This window comes from Phyllostomus hastatus, unplaced genomic scaffold (genome assembly GCF_019186645.2).
Source record: "Phyllostomus hastatus isolate PE091 unplaced genomic scaffold, TTU_PhHast_1.1 phas_scaffold_501, whole genome shotgun sequence".
NCBI lineage: Eukaryota > Metazoa > Chordata > Mammalia > Chiroptera > Phyllostomidae > Phyllostomus > Phyllostomus hastatus.
The window spans coordinates 48988057-49005859 of record NW_025334033.1 but is presented as its reverse complement, the minus strand read 5'-3'; the positions used below and the strand labels follow the sequence as shown (position 1 = coordinate 49005859).

Sequence of the window (17803 nt, the reverse complement as noted above, 5' to 3'; positions counted from 1 at the left end):
ACTTTATGACACTGTGTATGTAACAGTTTAAATTCCAAGGGTTCAAGGCAAAACTCAGCTTTACCCACAATTCTTATTTTATCCCAGCTTTCCAGCTCAGTGAACAGTACTACTTCATCCTACTGAGCAAGCTAAAAAACTTGGGGCCGTTCTAACAACCCTGCCCCCAGCCAGACTCGATAAATACCAAGTTCTATTGGGTCTACCTCTTCCACATATCTAGACTACATTCATAGCTCCCTGCTCCATGATGTCCACCTGACTTACTGTCACCTTTTGCCTGCATGCCTAGTGCCCTAACTGATTTTGTTACTGCTCCACTCCAATGGCACTAGAGTAATCTTTGCAAACCACAATTGTGTTCCCTCCGCATTTCCTGCTTATAACCCTTCCATGACTTCCCACTGTTCTTAGAAAAAAACATCTCTAAACCTTTAACATGATTATAAGTTCCCACACAGTCTTCCCCCTCGTCCACACCACTCATCTCCCCTTGAGCTCCCTTGTTCTCTGGGCTCCAGTGCAGTGGCCCGGTTCACTCTTTCAGTTGTGCTGTGCTCTTCCTCGCCCAGACCACTGGCACCAGCTGCTGCCTCTACCAGCAAGACAGCTCTGCACCACACTCCTTACCAAGTAATCTCTCCTCATCCTTCAATCTCCCCTAAATACCACTTCTTTACGGAAGCTCTTTGACCCCAGATGATGCATCTCTTCCATTTTACATTTCATATCACACACTACAGTTGTAACTTTGCATTCACTTGTGCGATTTTTGATTCATGGGTGTCTCCTCTACTAGACAACTCCAAGAGGGCAGGAATGGGGTCTTCTTTCGCTCTCTATGCTATTCCCAGTTCTTAGCTACGTGGTATGTACACAGTAAATATTTGTTGAAGTGAATGAAGTCTATCTTTAAATCTGCCACAATACCTTGCTCCAAATAGATTTTCAATAAATTATGAATGAATGGAGAATGCTATTTCAAGTCATTCCAGAGGGCGCTTGCAGGATAAAAGGCTTAGGGGAGAAAACACAAAACCTCAAGGCTCAAAAATACAACCATCTTCCAACAGTTGATCTGCAAGCTCATGAAAGAGAAAGTTCTCCTGGGGGTGTGGCACGGCTCACTGGGGAAAGGTGCTGAAAAACAGAAGATGTAACTTTGCAGAGTTTTCCTTAAAGGTCTAATAGCTTCCATTTTTTCGTCAGTTATAACTCTAAACCTTTGGTAAGTGGCCAGTAGTTGAAACCAACATTAAACAGTAAGAAATGATAAGAGAGTGGTCTCCTGAATCCATGCATTTGAGACATATTTATTGTAGTTGTAATTTTTCTCTAATTTTTGAGGGTGAAGGTTTTATAGATTAAGTACTTAAGAAGCATCACACTCTCTGAATACATAATGGTAAAATGGCCTGATCATGGGGCATCATTGGCTGAAGATTCAGAAATAACTTTTCTAGTTTAGCTTATGTCTCAAATATGATCTTGAAATTCTCCCAAGATGAGACCGGTTGTGTCTCTTCAATTTCTTTGGTCTACTTTATCTATCACTGCTAATAGTCCTGTGACTGAAATGCTTCTTACTAATCTGAGGTTAACTTGATTCTAATCTGATGCCAATAAATATTAATAGTAACAGCACCACCTTCCCTGCATTATATTTTGCTATATACATTGCTGAGAGAAAGGTATGATTTAATAATCTAAACAAACCAACAAGAGACTCTAAGTTAGAAATGTGGACGTTATCTGACAGGAGAAAGGTCTCTGAAAGGCTTAGTGACTATTCCCTTGGCTCAGAAACCACATTTCTGTTTGCTGAAGGGTTCATTGCTTTTGCCTGGATATTAGCTGCTCCCCAAAAGCTGTTAATCATATTGACAAAATAAGCTATTTTAGAACTGATGACCTCTAAAACTTATTATACTTTTTATTTTATTATAAGGCCTGTAGTCTCTTACATACAAGTCTGCAACAGAAATTAATGTTATTTAATCAACAACTGATCAAATAGAAGGCAAAAGGAGGGCAGAGAGGAAGAAACAGAGCTAGAAGATTTCTTCTTTGTCCAGGCTTCCCCTCTTCTCCCTTGGGTCTCTGAGAGCTATTTTTCTACTACCAACTTCTTACTCCATTACCACTGATGCAGTACAAGCTTTGCTATGAGTCTCAGAAATTGAAAAGAAGGATTCTCATAAATGATATTAATTAATATTGATTACTATCCACCTGAGATTGTGCTCAGCTCTTCTTTTGGAGCAACAGTCTTCAAGTTTCCTCAGTTTACGGGCCTTTCCTGGAAGGTAAAAGACTGCTTAAACATCTGCCCCAGCACCTGCTCTCAAGTGCTGCTCAGTACAGCCCCACCCATGGAGGAAAGGGAACAGAAGCATCCTTGAACCTGAAATGGCGTAAATTACTTCCTGAGGGAACAGAACACAGACCGGGTTACCTTAGGAGGCCATCACTACAAGGACAAGTCTGTGGAGAGCTGGAGCCCAGGGCCCTTCTGACCATCAGCACTTGGCTGAGGACGGCCCTGAAAGAGCGAGCTCCTCTCCTCACACCCGCTGGAGTTCCACTGCTCTAGGTCCCCTCTGATCCACATCAGAGAAACGTGTGGAGCAGATGGAAGTGACCTCAGAGACCCTCGGGACCTCCTCTGAGTGATCTTCACACAGACCTCATGAAGCAATGACGCAGAGGAGGGGACTGCGTCAGTATATTTACTTTAAGCACCGAAAAGTTTTCATTTATAATTCATAAGTACTTACACTGCTCGGGATGCCTTATAAAAAAGGAAGTCATTTTTTTTTCTTTTTACCTTTTTTATAACCACAGGGAAGAGAAACCTTTTACATGTGGTATAAGAATAAACTGTTACCAAAATAGAAGCTGGTGCCCACTAATTACAGTGTTATCCTACCAGCATTTATAAAATCATCATCACCATTGTATAAAGAGAGGAGAATGTAATTTACTCTTAAGCTAGTACAATGAGCAGCTTTTTAAAAACTCGGCACCATAGCAGTGACTCTCTGATGACTGTTAAGTACACTAATTCTTCTCTCTCAGCAAGTGCTGGCTGAGTGGTTCCCGGAGCATGACAGTTAACTAACGGTGAAGATGAAGAGAGAAATGCCAGAGAAAAAAAGTTACTTTGATATACCTTTAATGGATGTTCCATCGTTAACAAGCATTTATTAAGGATCCAGTGTGGTTCTGGACACTTTGGAGGGTTCTTTTTTAAAATATATTTTATTGATTATGCTATTACAGTTGTCCTACTTTCCCCCTTTCACTCCCCCCTGCCCTGCACACCACCTCCCACCCACATTCCCCCCACTTTAGTTCATGTCCATGGGTCGTACATATAAGTTCTTTGGCGTCTACATTTCCTATACTATTCTTACCCTCCCCCATCTATTTTCTACCTACCATCTATGCTACTTATTCTCTGTACCTTTTCCCCCTCTCTTCCCTTCCCACTTCACTGTTAGTAACCTTCCATGTGACCTCCATTTCTGTGGTTCTGTTCCTGTTCTAGTTGTTTGCTCAGTTTGCTTTTGTTTTTGTTTTAGGTGTGGTTGTTAATGATTGTGAGTTTGTTATCATTTTGCTGATCATATTTTTATCTTCTTTTTCTTAGATAAATCCCTTTAACATTTCATATAATAAGGGCTTGGCGATGGTGAACTCCTTTAACTTGACCTTCTCTGGAAAGCACTTGATCTGCCTTTCCATTCTAAATAAAAGCTTTGTTGGATAGAGCAATCTTGGATGTAGGTCCTTGCGTTTCATGACTTGGAATACTTCTTTCCAGGCCCTTCTTGCCTGTAAGATCTCTTTTGAGAAATCAGCTGACAGTCTCATGGGAACTCCTTTGTAGGTAATTGTCTCCTTTTCTCTTGCTGCTTCTAGGATTCTCTCCTTCATTTTAATCTTGGGTAATGTAATTATGATGTGCCTTGGTGTGTTCCTCCTTGGGTCCAACTTCTTTGGGACTCTCTGAGCTTCCTGGACTTCCTGCAAGTCTATTTCCTTTGCCAGATTGGGGAAGTTCTCCTTTATTATTTGTTCAAATAACTTTTCCACTTGTTCTTCCTCTTCTCCTTCTGGTACCCCTATAGTTCCGATGTTAGAACATTTAAAGATGTCCTGGAGGTTCCTAAGCCTCTCCTCATTTTTTTGAATTCTTATTTCTTCATTTTTTTCTGGTTGGATGTTTCTTTCTTCCTTCTGGTCCATTCCATTGAGTTGAGTTCCAGTTTCCTTCCCATCACTATTGGTTCCCTGTACATTTTCCTTTATTTCACTTAGTGTAGCCTTCATTTTTTCATCTAATTTGCAACCAAATTCAACCAATTCTGTGAGCATCCTGATTACCAGTTTTTCGAACTGTGCATAGGTTGGCTATCTCTTCATCACTTAGTTATATTTTTTCCTGGAGCTTTGATCTGTTCTTTTGTTTGGGCCATTTTTTTCTTGACATACCTGTTGCATAGTGAGGGGCAGAGTCTTAGGTGTTCACTGGGGTGGGGCAACCCACATGGGTGCACTGTGATGCAGTATGTGGGGAAGGGATCCGAGAGGGAACAATGGTGCTTGCTCCGCTCTCTGCCAGATTTCAGTCACTTCCCCCGCTTCCCACAAGTAAATTGGGCCCCTCTGGTGCTGATTCCTGTGTGGGTGGGTTTGTGTACATTCTAGGACCCTGTGGGTCTCTCCAACAAACTCTCCTGTGAGGCTAGGAGTTTCTCCTGCTGCCTCAACCCCCCACAGGTGTTTTCAATCAGTGGTTTGGGGCTTTATTTCCCTGACTGGGACCCTGGGTTGCACAGTCCGTCTCACTCTCCAGTTGTTTCTCTTCATTTATCTGCATGCAAATATGGGACTGCCCAGTCCACAGTCCGCTGTCTCACCGGTCTACCCACTGCCACCTTGCTGTAAGTCCTCTCTGCCAGGCTGCCTGTCTCCGCCCCTCCTACTGGTCTGGATGAATGTTTCTTCTTTACTCCTTGGTTGTCAGACTTCCATACAGTTCAATTTTCTGTCAGTTCTGGTTGTTTTTTGTTTTTAAAGTGTTGTTGTCATTCTTTTGGTTGTGCGAAGAGGCACAGTGTGTCTACCTATGTCTCCATCTTGGCTGGAAGTCCCTGGAGGATTCTTTTTTTTAATGTGAAATGCATAATCTAGGAATATAATTTGAGTCCATAAGGAACTACGTAGAGCATGGGTACTTGAGGTTATTTCTGGTATAAATGTTTACCACGGGTCCCAAGGTCCTATGAGGGAATGTGGTGAAATGTGTTCAGGGCTGATTGTACATGCTGGAGGAACCCAAGCGGGGACACAGCCAACATGTGATGGGCTCTTCAAAAGTACACCAGGAAAAGGCATCAGATCTGAGAATTCACCTGGAGTCAAGGACTTTGACTGGCCTTGTGCCCTTTCTCACTGCCCAGTGGAGGACAAGCTCAAGGAGAGCCACAAGGATCTGAACTCTGAGAGTTATCAGAGATTTCTTTCTCAGCTTTGGAGCTTAAGATATTGCCCAGAAAAATCAGCTCCTACAAGGAGGGGTGGAAACTCAGAGCTGTCTCAAAGGGCCCACTGGGGCATCGTGACTGGCCACTGACCAGAGAGGGGGTGGAGAAATTCAGCAACAGGAGAGACTGGCAAATGCAGTAGATTCGCTACTGGATGCAGAGAACAGAGAAACCTGGGGCTGCTGAGAAGCCGTGTTTCTGAACTCAGTCCTCACGGTGATGGAATCTGTACAAAGACTGCACTTTCTGAGTCACAGATGAGCCAGCAGAATGGGAGCTAGGGTAATAAGACTGTGTGAACACTCCTTAACTGGGTGTTGTTCCCTGCCTTTGCCTCTGTCACCATCTAATTGAGCGAGAGAATGGCCCCAGAAATTCCAGGTGAAGGTGCTAATCAATAATACAGACTGAGAATGTACCTGAGCCTCTGCATACCTGCTCACGACACAAATAGAGAATGACAGGGTCTTTGCCCTCATCAAACTTACCATCTATACACAACAGCAAATGGCAAAGCCATGTTCAGATACAGTCTATTACGTCTTGACTGCACATTGTACACAGAAAAGAGTTAGGATGATAAAACCTACCTCTCCCCACATGAAGGAAAGACAGCAGGGGTCAAGTCCATGCTTATGCATGAAAGATGGAGACAGGCCTGCCAGCAACCCACTGCAAAGAACCTAAAAACCATGTGTCTAGCTCAACCCTATCCCCAGGGTCAAGCAGAAAATTCTCAGGCCAGTTCTGGAAAGGGGCAAATCCAAATGCGATTTCAGATGCTGGCTGCATGCTGGCTAATGTATTAAGGGTGCTTTCCCATGGGCATGTGTTTTAAGAAGCCCTACTTTAATCCTGTAACAGACTTCTGTCAATGTTTCCAATGAGGCTTTTAAAGTGCCCTTTTCAGTTATAACAATCATAATGAACTCCTTCCTGTAACCCTACCCAGACCTCTAAAAAGGCAAACTGAGGGAACAGCATGGCTCCCCAGGGTACGGAATAAGACCGCTGCCATCACCAGCTCGCCGCGGGTTAGCATCCTGTGTCAGTTCCACGCAACTAACTACGGTTTTCATGGAACAAGATGTCAGTCATGTCACACCCAGGGCTTAGGTAAGCAACCACTAATTAAAGTGATTATAAAGTCCTTCTCAACTATAGAGACTTGATGTATAAAAGCTGAAATAGTAATAGCAGTATAGTTCCTTGTCCGCCTACAAAAGATCTTGCCTAGCACTCAAGCTACCTGTGAATGTGATTTGCTTTTCAAGACTGTTGGTGCCCATGAGGCTTCTCTCTACCTTGTACAAAGTCATGCCCACTCCAGGGGAGGCCACTTGCATGGAGGTGAGATGTCGCTGGTAAATGATCACAGACCGATTCCACCCAGAAACATCAGGACCTTTTAAACTTGGAATTGGTGATAGAATTTCTAATCGGCACTTTGGAATGACTTGGTGGCATTTACAACATTAAATGGTTTCCTAAACCAGTCTCATCAAATTGAAATAAATGCGAGTCAAATGAGAACAAAGTCCTGTCCACTTTTTATGTGACATTAAAATTATTATTTAAATATGTAAGTGTAGACACAGAATACAAAGTGGGGAGGAAAATCCCCCTGAGAAATGTGAAGTACTCTCAGACTGAATGTTAATAAGTGTTCTGGGTCCTAGTACTTATTCCAATTCAATATTTTTATACTCTCTGATGCTTTGTTTTCTCCTTGCCATGGATACCACTAGCTCCTATTGCTGAATGAATATGAGAAAACAAACTAACAAATAAACCTTTGGAGCTTCACTGAAACCATATCAATATCCTTGTTTTCTTATATTTTAATCCTCAGTGCCAATAGGATTTCTTTACCTTTGTTTTCTTCTTGTTAAACAAACTCAAATCAAAATAACCCTGCTTCCTGCATGGAACAAGTTTTTGCCACAAAAGTTAAATTAATAGTGACCCAGAGGGACCTTGCTCTCTGCCTTTCCCTGGTGTCTCTGCTGACGCTGCCTCCCTCTCGTCAGCCTCCGGCCTGCTTGCTCCTTGAGACTGAGCACTGTGCCTTCAACTAAGTTGCAAAGTTCTGATGGAGAGATATTTGAAGTTGATGTTGAAACTGCCAAACAATCTGTGACTGTCAAGACCATGTTAGAAGATTTGGGAATGGATGGTGAAGGCGATGATGACCCAGTTCCTCTACCCAATGGAACGCAGCAATGTTAACCAAGGCCATCCATGGTGCACCCACTGCAAGCAGGACCCTCCTCCTGAGGACGAGGAGACCAAAGAAAAATGAACTGATGATATCCCTGTATGGGACCAAGAATTCCTGAAAGTTGACCAAGGAACACTTTTTGAGCTTACTCTGGCTGCAAACTATTTAGACATCAAAGGTTTGTTTGATGCTACATGCAAGACTGTTGCCAATATGATTGAGGGGAAAACTCCTGATTTGCAAGACCTTCAACATCAAAACCGACTTTACCGAAGAAGAGGAAGCCCAGGTAGGCAAAGAGAACCAGTGGTGCGAAGAGAAGTGAAACGTAACACTATAACACTGTAAGGGTTCTTCCAAATACTAGTTGCTCTGCTCTGTTTATATGGTTAATATTAGACAAACAGTAGACAAATGCAGCAACAAATCAACTGTATTAGCAGAGTATTGTCCTCATTGTATGTGTTGTTTGGGTACAGACTCCAAACCTATGGCTGAGTTTCTTTCAGTATGTTCAAAAAATTTCTTTTCTCTTTGCTCTGAATAAAACTGAATTGTGGGCCCTGGCTGGTGTGGCTCAGTGGACTGAGCACCACCCTGCAAACCAAAGGGTCACTGGTTCGATTCCCAGTTCAGAGAACATGCTTATGTTGTGGGCCAGGTCCCCAGTAGGGGAGAGCTTGAGAGGCAACCACACATTGATGTTTCTCTCCTTCTCTTTCTCCTTCCCTTCCCCCTCTTTCTAAAAATAAATAAATAAAATCTTTTTAAAAAACCCTGAATTGTGGGTTCTCTATTGTAAGTAGCATTTTGGGCTTTCCCTCTTTTTGTAAAGCAATTTTTACCTAGTTTATTATTCAGTTAACTTTAGTTTAGTGACTTTTTAAAAGTTGACACCATAAATAAAACAACTTTCAAATGTTTTCGGAAACAGAAGAAAAAGTAGTGATTCATATGGACTGTGGATATCTCTAAACTGGCCAAGCAGAAGGTAATTTGTGCCAGGTGACTCAGCAAAGCCATACAAATGACTCAATTATACAGGGTGACTGGTAGTGAGCAACAGAAGTTCTGCCTGGCTACTTAGGCAGCAAAGGAATGTGTTGGAAGAACATGAAAGAACAGAGAATTGACAGACATGTTAGACAATCGGGCATCCACTGAGGGCAGCTGCCTTCGGGGCTGTCCGCCTGAGGTGCGGCAGCCAGCACGAGTGCACGGGACTCTAGGATGCTCCTCTCACTGTCACTGACACTCCTGCCCCGGAACCTGTCTCATGTATTCGTTGGTCTCGGCATCACTGCCTCTTGATCTGAAGCCCAGAATGAGAGGGTTGATTGGAGAAGTGTATTCCACCTTCTTCCCAGGGGACAGGAAGATGGAATATCCAGCCATTTCAGCTTCTAAGCTAGAAGGACCCTCCCTCAAAGAAAAAGAACAGGTCAAGACCCATTGTGGTGAAGTATCCCTTTCTGTCACAGAGGATACAAATACAATTTCTACCCCAGGAAGAGTAGGCTTCCTTAGTATACTCATAATATCCATTTCTAAGATGCCACTGGAAAGGTATCTCTGCAGAGGTCTTGCTCAATTTTACACTCGCATTCTGGTTCTCAATAGGAGGTGACATAACTTATATCCTCACACACAGTATCTGGCAGGCCCTTGGCATTTGAGGATTCCATAAATTTGTCTTCTATTATTAGAGTGTAAACTTTGCATGCAGTGCTTTCTACCAGTGTTAATACAGACTGTGCTGTCGGAAGGACTTTATGAAACGGTCTGTGGAAGGCCCCCAGCACGCATGTGTATGTGTACAACTGGAATTCTGATACTAGTGAGGAAACCCAGCTTGACACCCAGTGGTTGCTCCTTAGTTTGTAGCGTCTGAGAATTTGGGGGGGCCCCTAAAGTTTCAGCATGCCCCTTACCAATGTCCATGAGCTACTGCAACCCAAGATAAAAAATTAAACTATTTTAATACACGTGGGAAGCATATTAAATGGCGTATTCCAGCTTCATTTTCTGTGCCCAAAGATGTAATTAATGGTTATGTCTGTGCACAAAGACCCATTGAAAACGGAAATGCTGCTGCAAGGTTAACTTGGAAGCCTCCATACTGTCGAAGTATTAGAATCCCGTGCCAGGTGACTCTGGAACAACTATGTGTGGCCTTCGGGGAAGGGAGTTGTTAATACCATGTCTAATCAATGGTGCACTGGCCACCACATATGACCACAGAGGTATGGGCAAATAGAGACAAAAGGACAGAAGCCTTTGTGAATGTGGAGTGTGTGGGTGTGGAGAGACGTGACACCTATCCTCTGGAAATGGCCAACACACTCAAAGGTAACTGGTTGTGGCAGGAAACCACCAGAGAGTGTCAAAACGCAGGTACAGGTGACAATGGAAGGGGAATTACGACAGCAGTCTAAATGTTAAATGCAAGAGGGTTGATGCGGTGGTTAGGAAAGCAGTGCAGAGGAACGATCTAGGCCAGAGAAGAGAAGCTACTAGGGAATGCCAATGGGCTTCGTTGTGAATGACAACTTCAGCCAACTGAAAGAGGTTGCCTAGAACTCTGTGTTGAGAAAGATGCTATGTCTACGTTGGGAAAGAGTAATAGGACCTGCCATGGAGAAACCCAGTTCCATGAAGTCTAGGCCATAGGATTACCTGTAAGCATAAAAAGACAGGTTTAATATACACGTAAAAGATGTTTTCTAGGAGGCAGCAATATAGTTTGGCCGCCAATCATGCTAGTGTTCTTTCCTGTAACAGGCAAGCTTGGCTCATGTCAGAAGGTAGTCAGAGAGTAGTGGGGCCGCCAAACTTAGGGACTTACCTGATGGCAAAAGAACTGGCGATCTCACTTATGTCCACCCAGTCAGACCCTGTGGCTCCCTAACATGCAGTATCTTCCCATCCTCTGAATGGAGGAAACACGTAGAAAAGGCATATGTGTAAGGCACAGGCTTTTAAAGAGGAGAGGGTTACTGTAAGCCAGGGCACAGCAGCAAAGTCTGGGAGAGGGAAAGTCTAGTGAATGCTCTGAAGGAGAGAGCCAGAACTACAACAGTAGCAGACTTCACTGTTCAGCATGGTCAGCGCTGACCGATTTTCCTGCTGAGGCCTCCATCATTCCTCTCAGGGCCCCTTTCTCGTGTGTAGCAAAGGGTACCTCGTGGGAAACTCTGGACTCCTTCAGTCCCTTAGTTCTAAGATAGGAGCCAGGTAACTACAGTATGTCTCAAAATCTATAAAACAAAACAGCAGATGAGAGAGGACAGGAACACTGGAAGGATGAGAAATACTGAATAGCAAGGTAATGTAGGAAAAAGGTACAGGAGAGAACTACTCCCACAGATCTTGAAATTCTGAGATGCGGCCAATGTAAGAGCTGCAAAAGCATCTTGAAGGTGATGCGGGAACTGATAAATGGAGGCTGTCACTGCTCCTGGAGAGATGAACCTGTTGTTTCTGCTTCTGCCACATCCCCTTAGACTCCCAGGTTCCTTCTTCTGAGAGGAAGTCATCCCAGTGCATGTTAAGTCAGTCACATTCTCAATAATCAACCATGACAATTTGGCTTTGAAAATAAACCATAGGGATTTAAATGCCAAGTAGAGCAGACTTCCTTTAGTCCGATGCCAAACACCTTTCGACTAAAAGGTGCGCCCTGAGACTAAGATCAATGAAACCAAGTCCTTGGCCTAAAAGAGTTTGTCAGAAGCTGACAGGGCAGGTTGTAACTGACAGAGAAAAGACTACAAACAAAACACGTGCAGCTTCTAAACCTTTGACCAGAGATGTGATGTGAAGCTCAGGGAACATGGTTACACAATCATAGTCAAATAGGAAACAAAAAGTGTTAATGTAGCTGCAAAATGATGGGCACATGCAAAAACCATACAGAATATATACAAACTGAGAACTGTCTTCATTCTTTGAAACACTAGGACCAAATACAGTGCCCGGAATGATCCAGATGTTTAAAGTGATGGAAGAAACAAATGAAGCCAATAGTTCTGCCACAGAGTTGTAGTATAGCTGTGCAAAAAGTTACATGGGTTGTAGATGAGCGAATGACTAATCCTGAAGACTGCCTAGGATTTTACTGTACATTTTAAAAGCTTATCTTTATAATTACAACTCAAACCTCCATGGAGCCCAGCCCAATGGTGGGCCCCTGGTAAGGACCAAAATCAATTTAATCATATCAAATTTATAAAACAGGTTTACTTTTGTTTTGTTTTTTAAACTGAGAGCTTCATTTTCTTTAAAAAGATTTTATTATTTATTTTTAGAGAGGGGAAGGGAGGAAGAGAAGGAAAGAAACATCAGTGTCGGTTACCCCTTGTACACCCCTCCTGGGGACCTGGCCCGCAACCCAGGCGTGGGACCTTGCTGGGAATCGAATGGGCAACCCTTTGGTTTTCAGGCCAGTGCTCAGTCCACGGAGCCCCACCAGCCAGGGCAGGTTGACTTTTCTTTAATGTTTATTAAGAAAGTAGAGATAAGAGTTGAAATAATGGAGAAAGGGATGCTTCAACCCTTGTCACTCCCAATTCTTTTCTCTACTTAATTCACCAAAACTGTGCCATAAATTATTCAGCCTATCCTAATTACCTCCCCAGAGAATTGTCTTCAAGGCACAGTTGGTTGGTTATGGCCCAAGGCCACACTCCAGACTAACTCTGGGATGTGAGAAAGATACTAAAGTTTATTCACACTTGAGGGTTTTTCAGTTATGCGGTGAGAGAGAAGGGGATAAAATTACCTCACCAAGATTATTATTTAACCCAAAGGGCACATGGAATTGCATGATTATAGGCTGCAACTGGCAGCTTATCAGAAAATGTTTTTTTAAACATGAAACTCTAGTTGTATAGTGTATTTAGATACATAGCATACAAAGGACATTTAAATAACCAAATGGAGACAATAAAGTTCTACCTAGAACAAAATGATGATTTTTTTAATGCTATAGACAGGCAAATCCAGAAACACCAGACTCCAGCAGGAGATCCCAAAGGAACCTCCAAGCTTGACCTCGTGAGAGGATGCCAAAAGCCACATTCAACCCAAACACCCCTCTTTAGCAAGATGGGGTTGGAAAAAAAATTGAGAAGCCAGAAAATATGATTGAGTTGGCAGGACCTGGGAACGTGGCCCAAGGGAACATAGTCTGTGAGCAAGAGAAAACAAATAGGCAAAAGCTGGGTCCGAGGTGGGTGCGGGTGAACAGAACAAGGGTGCACAGGGTGCAGCGGGAAGTGATGGCGATGGTCAGGTTTAGGAAAGCAGAGAAGTTTGAGCTCTCAAACTTCTATATCCCCCTAGGCAGAGCCCAGGGGGAAGGAGAACTGAAGGGATCAGGAAAGTGGCTGCCCAAGGGGCCCTGAATGGGGACCAGAGTCCAACACTGAGGGCTGCCCCCCAAGGCTTTCCTGTCACTGTCCTCTCCCCTGCCTCGCACATCAATTGGACGGCTTTTTCTGAGAATTCCATTTGTATGTCTGGCATGCACACCTAGGGTGCAACACCAGCTCTCTGGGGGCCTGCTCTATGGCAACGGGAACAGGCTGCAGGATCATCTTCCAGGTAAATGATAGGAAAACAATCACTTAAAATCCCATCCATTTTGCCTCAGGTAACAAGCCAGCTTGAGTCTGTGGAGGACCAGGGTGGTGGATTAAAAGAGATCACGGATTCTTTGTTATCACTCCTGCCCTGTACTATAAGAAAAATATTTGTCCTTTGTCCCCAGTTCTGGTTCCTGATACAGAGCTTTGAAAACCCTTGGAATTTCCTGGGTGGCACCAGTGTCTTTCATTATGGCATAATGAGCCCCTTCGGACTACACCTGAGTTTATGCCACCAGGGTGACACAAGGTGGGCCCTTAGTTTCAAGGGAAGGGTTGGCCACCCCTGTGATTCCAGGGTTAGCACTTTCAGCTCCAGCCTCTGAGGAGGTGAGGGGGGCAGGAGATGAGGTGAACTACTGATGGCCAATGATTTAACCAACCAGGCCCAGGCCATGAGGCCATGATAATGAGGTCTGGGGGAGCTCCCTCGTTGGTGAACGCACCGGGAGGGTGGTGCATCCCAACTCCAGGGGACTGGATCCTTCCAGCCCTCACCCCATTTCCCTCTTCATCCGGATGTTCATTCGTGGTCTTTCCAGTAAACTGATCCTGCGGACTGCACATTCCTGCATGTGGATAACGTGGGGATACTTCACCTGTGGCTGGTGTCTGAGGTGGGGGACTTAGCCCCTAACTTGTGGGATCTGCACTAACTGCAGATAGTTGAAGTCAGAATATAGCTGAACTGTAGGATGCCCAGCGGTTGCTGGAAAACCACAGTGGAGACCCGAGGGCAGCGTTCATTTCCCCTCCCTGTGCATCTGAGCTGGCCCCAGGACTGGAACTAAAAGAAGTCACCCTGCTTCTCAGTCCCCTCCAGGGCTAACGTGGCATGTGAGCAGATGCACACAGATATTTGGTGGGATACAGACAGGTCTTCCCTACTCCCTGCCAACAGAACCACGTGTTTCTGAGTGTCCCTCAACTAATTACCTACCATCCATCAATAAGCTGTAAACTTCACAGATTGTTCCAGCGCTGGCACTTCTGTTCATAATGCAATGCAATGTTTATTTAATTAAGGCTCTTCATCAGAGACTCCGATTGCACATGGGTATTTAATGTTTTTAAACATCCAACAATTGGGCTTGACAGTGAAAACTCAACACGATCATGTGCTATCACATTGCTAGAAACACAGTAAGATGTGTGTGCAATGCTTAATAAAAGTGAATATTTATAGTGCATTTTGAGCAATTATTTAGGTTGAGAACAGAAATGAAAGCACAGGCACAGTATAACCACTAATAAATTGTATTGATGGACATTAGCCAATAATAAGCTTAAGTTTGATTAAACACATAAACTACATTTATGAAATCCAGCTATTTTGTGCTAGACTGTCATAGTTTATAACATTTATTTTAGTGACTCTAATGACTCTAAACCTTTAATCTTACTCTACCCAGCCAATAAATACTCTGTAATAAGACACAATCATAAGCACATCAATAACTGTTTTTTAAAAGTCCTGCTTGCATTTTTATTAGACAGGCAAAATGAGAACCAGCTCAAATGTCCTTCAGTGGGTGAATGGTAAAGTAGACTGTGCTACACCCCACCATGGACTACAGCGCAGCAAGAGAAAGGAGTGAACTCTTGATTCATGCATGAATCAATCATGGGGCAATTGCGCTGAGGGGAAAAAAAGACACTCCTCAAAGATTAAATACTGCATGATTCCATTCTGGAAATGACTGATTACAGAAACTAAACAGAATCATAGTTGCCAGAGGTCAGACATGGGAGGGAGGGGGTGTGGCTGTAAACCAGGAACTCAGAGAGGAGCCTTGTGTTAAGGGGACTGAACTGTACTTGACTATATCCATGTTGATACCCTGGTTACTACAGCTGGTTATGATAATATCACACCTGGCTGTGACACTGAGCCACAGTTTCGTACAATGTTACCACAGGTGGTGTGGGGGAAATAAAGGGTCTCTTTGTATTATTTCCTACAACTGCAGGCGAGTCGACAATTACATCAAAATTACAAGTTTAATTTTTTTTTAAAAGTCCTGGTTAATTGTGTTCTGTGCTAGAACTCTGCTGAAACTCTAAGTGAATACTGTATTTTCAGTACTTCACATTTTAAAATCATTAAGGTATTCTACTAGAAAATATTCTTGTTTCTCAAAGTCAAGAAACTCAGCTTAAGAATTATTACTTGTTTTCAAATCAGAGCAATCTTAAATCTTAAATTTTTTTTTAAATTTAACTTTGTTTTTTTTTAAGATTTTATTTATTTATCTTTTTAGAGAGAGAAGGGAGGGAGAAAGAGAGAGAGAGAGAAACATCAATGTGTGGTTGCTGGGGGCCGTGGCCTGCAACCCAGGCATGTGCCCTAACTGGGAATCAAACCTGCGATGCTTTGGTTCGAAGCCCGCGCTCAATCTACTGAGCTACGCCAGCCAGGGCTTAAATCTTAAAATTTTTAAAGAGAAAATTAAACAATGAATATTAAAATGTATTTAGGCTGTACTTCGGTGACATAAATCTCATAATTTAAAAATTAAAAATGAAGATTTAGTGTAGTAAACAAAATGTTCCTTCACATATTAATTTCAAAGTAAAGGTTAATAACTCATATTTTTTAGCAATACTGCTATTTCTACCCACCATTTTCAAGGTGGCTTAATAGATTGGTGACTTTATTTCAACATATTCTTTTTTTCTATTTTTTATCACTTTCCCTATCATTTTAATCTTAAAGCACATTCTCAAGACCCTCACCAGGACAGGCCGTGGAGTTCATGGCAGTCTTTTTAAACAGGAAACTGCAAAGGCAGGGAACATTTTAACAACACAATTTTAAGGCTACTCTTTTGACTTGGGGACTTCTTACTAAACCTAAAAAAAGTTAGCATTCCATTTTTCTCTCCCCAGTAATGCATAATCCACACACGCAGCCTCAGCCTCGTGCCACCCCTGTCCCCACCCATGGGATGGACTGAAACTGACAGACAAGATGAGAAGTGATGGGGTGTGGAGTCAGGGGTAGGTGCTTAAATGGAGTAGTGCAGGGGGATGGACCACTTCGTACATTACATAGTCATTTAAAAGACAAGCAACGCAGTGGCAAGAGCTATGTTTTCCTTGCTAATTCGGACCAGCCGGTACCAGACCAGCAGGGATAAATGTTCTTTGGATCCAAACAGCCTCATGGACCTGCCCACATACAGTCAGTCACTTGGCTTTAGTCAGTCACTTCCAGCACCCTGATTTAAGATTGCCACATGACAAAGAGAGAACTCATGTATTTTCTATTTCCTTAGTAAGAATTGCCCAAATAGCACCCTCCCCAAAAGTAATATAACCCAATTACTATTACTATTATTACTTAATCCCTACACTCTAAGCATGGCAGCATTCAAAGGCATCAGTTAACCGAATGCACAACGAGACAGAAGTGCTCACGATGCCACAGGACTATCCTGCGGGACAGAAAGCCATCGTCAGGGCTCCTTTGTGGGAATGAGGACCACCCCTTGGCCACAGGCTCTGTGTGAGCAGGGGGAGCCCCCCAGAAGGCACGGGACAAATACCAGTAGACACAGCCACTCCAATTGTGCACCTCTCAGTGCTCAGGAGCCAGTGGTCAGAGTCAGAAGTTCCTGCAGAAGTGCAGTCCACACCACCCCATGGGGGCTTTCTCCCTCAGCTGATGGGGCTGCCAGCAGGCATGGCCACTTGCCTGAGCAGTGGTCTCTACCAGGAGGTCAGCCAACCCAACAGGCAGCCCTTCTCCAGCACACCTGCCACAAATCTCTAGTAAATACAGGCTAATGAACATGTAAGGAAAGTGAGAACTTATATCTCTTAAAGGGAAACTAAGAGGAAGAAAGATTCTCACCCTAAACCTCTCAGAAAAGTACTAGAGAAGTAGCTAGATCCTATCTGTTCACTGTACAGTTGGGCAGAAGATCGCTTATTATACCTGAAAGGGAGATGGAGTGGGGGCCTGGGCTGCCGGGAAAGGTAAGGAGGCAGCCCACCGCACATGCTCAGCACCCAACGTAATACACCAAACAGGTGATTTAGCATTTTTACAGCACTGTTGAGGAAGCGTCAGGTGCACAATGATCACCCAGCCGGTTTAGTGTCATCTGGAAAAGCCCTGTTCAGCCCCTGATGGGGGGTTCCGTTCCCTTTGGTGCCACCCTTTGAAGCCAGGCAACCTGTCCCCAGGTGTTATGAATGACTCAGCCTTGGGTGCCAGCAGGGACTTCCCTCAAAGGATGTCTGAAGGGAAAGCAAGAGTGCTTCCTAATTCTGTTATAAGCAGGTGAAGTCTCAAGGAAGTTGATATAATTTATATTTGTTGACTAGTAAGAAGAGAACATTGGGAAATGATTATCATTAAAAATCTTTGGAAAATGTCA

The 17803-nt window shown here is 43.5% G+C and overlaps 1 protein-coding gene and 1 pseudogene across 6 annotated transcripts in view; one reads left to right on the top strand and one right to left on the bottom strand.

The window, feature by feature from the left end:
- LOC123808372 overlaps positions 1-8098 on the top strand; it is a 33437-nt pseudogene extending 25339 nt beyond the window's left edge.
- RGS6 (regulator of G protein signaling 6) overlaps positions 1-17803 on the bottom strand; it is a 470324-nt gene that overhangs the window by 283753 nt on the left and 168768 nt on the right. The gene's annotated exons all lie outside the window — the stretch shown is intronic.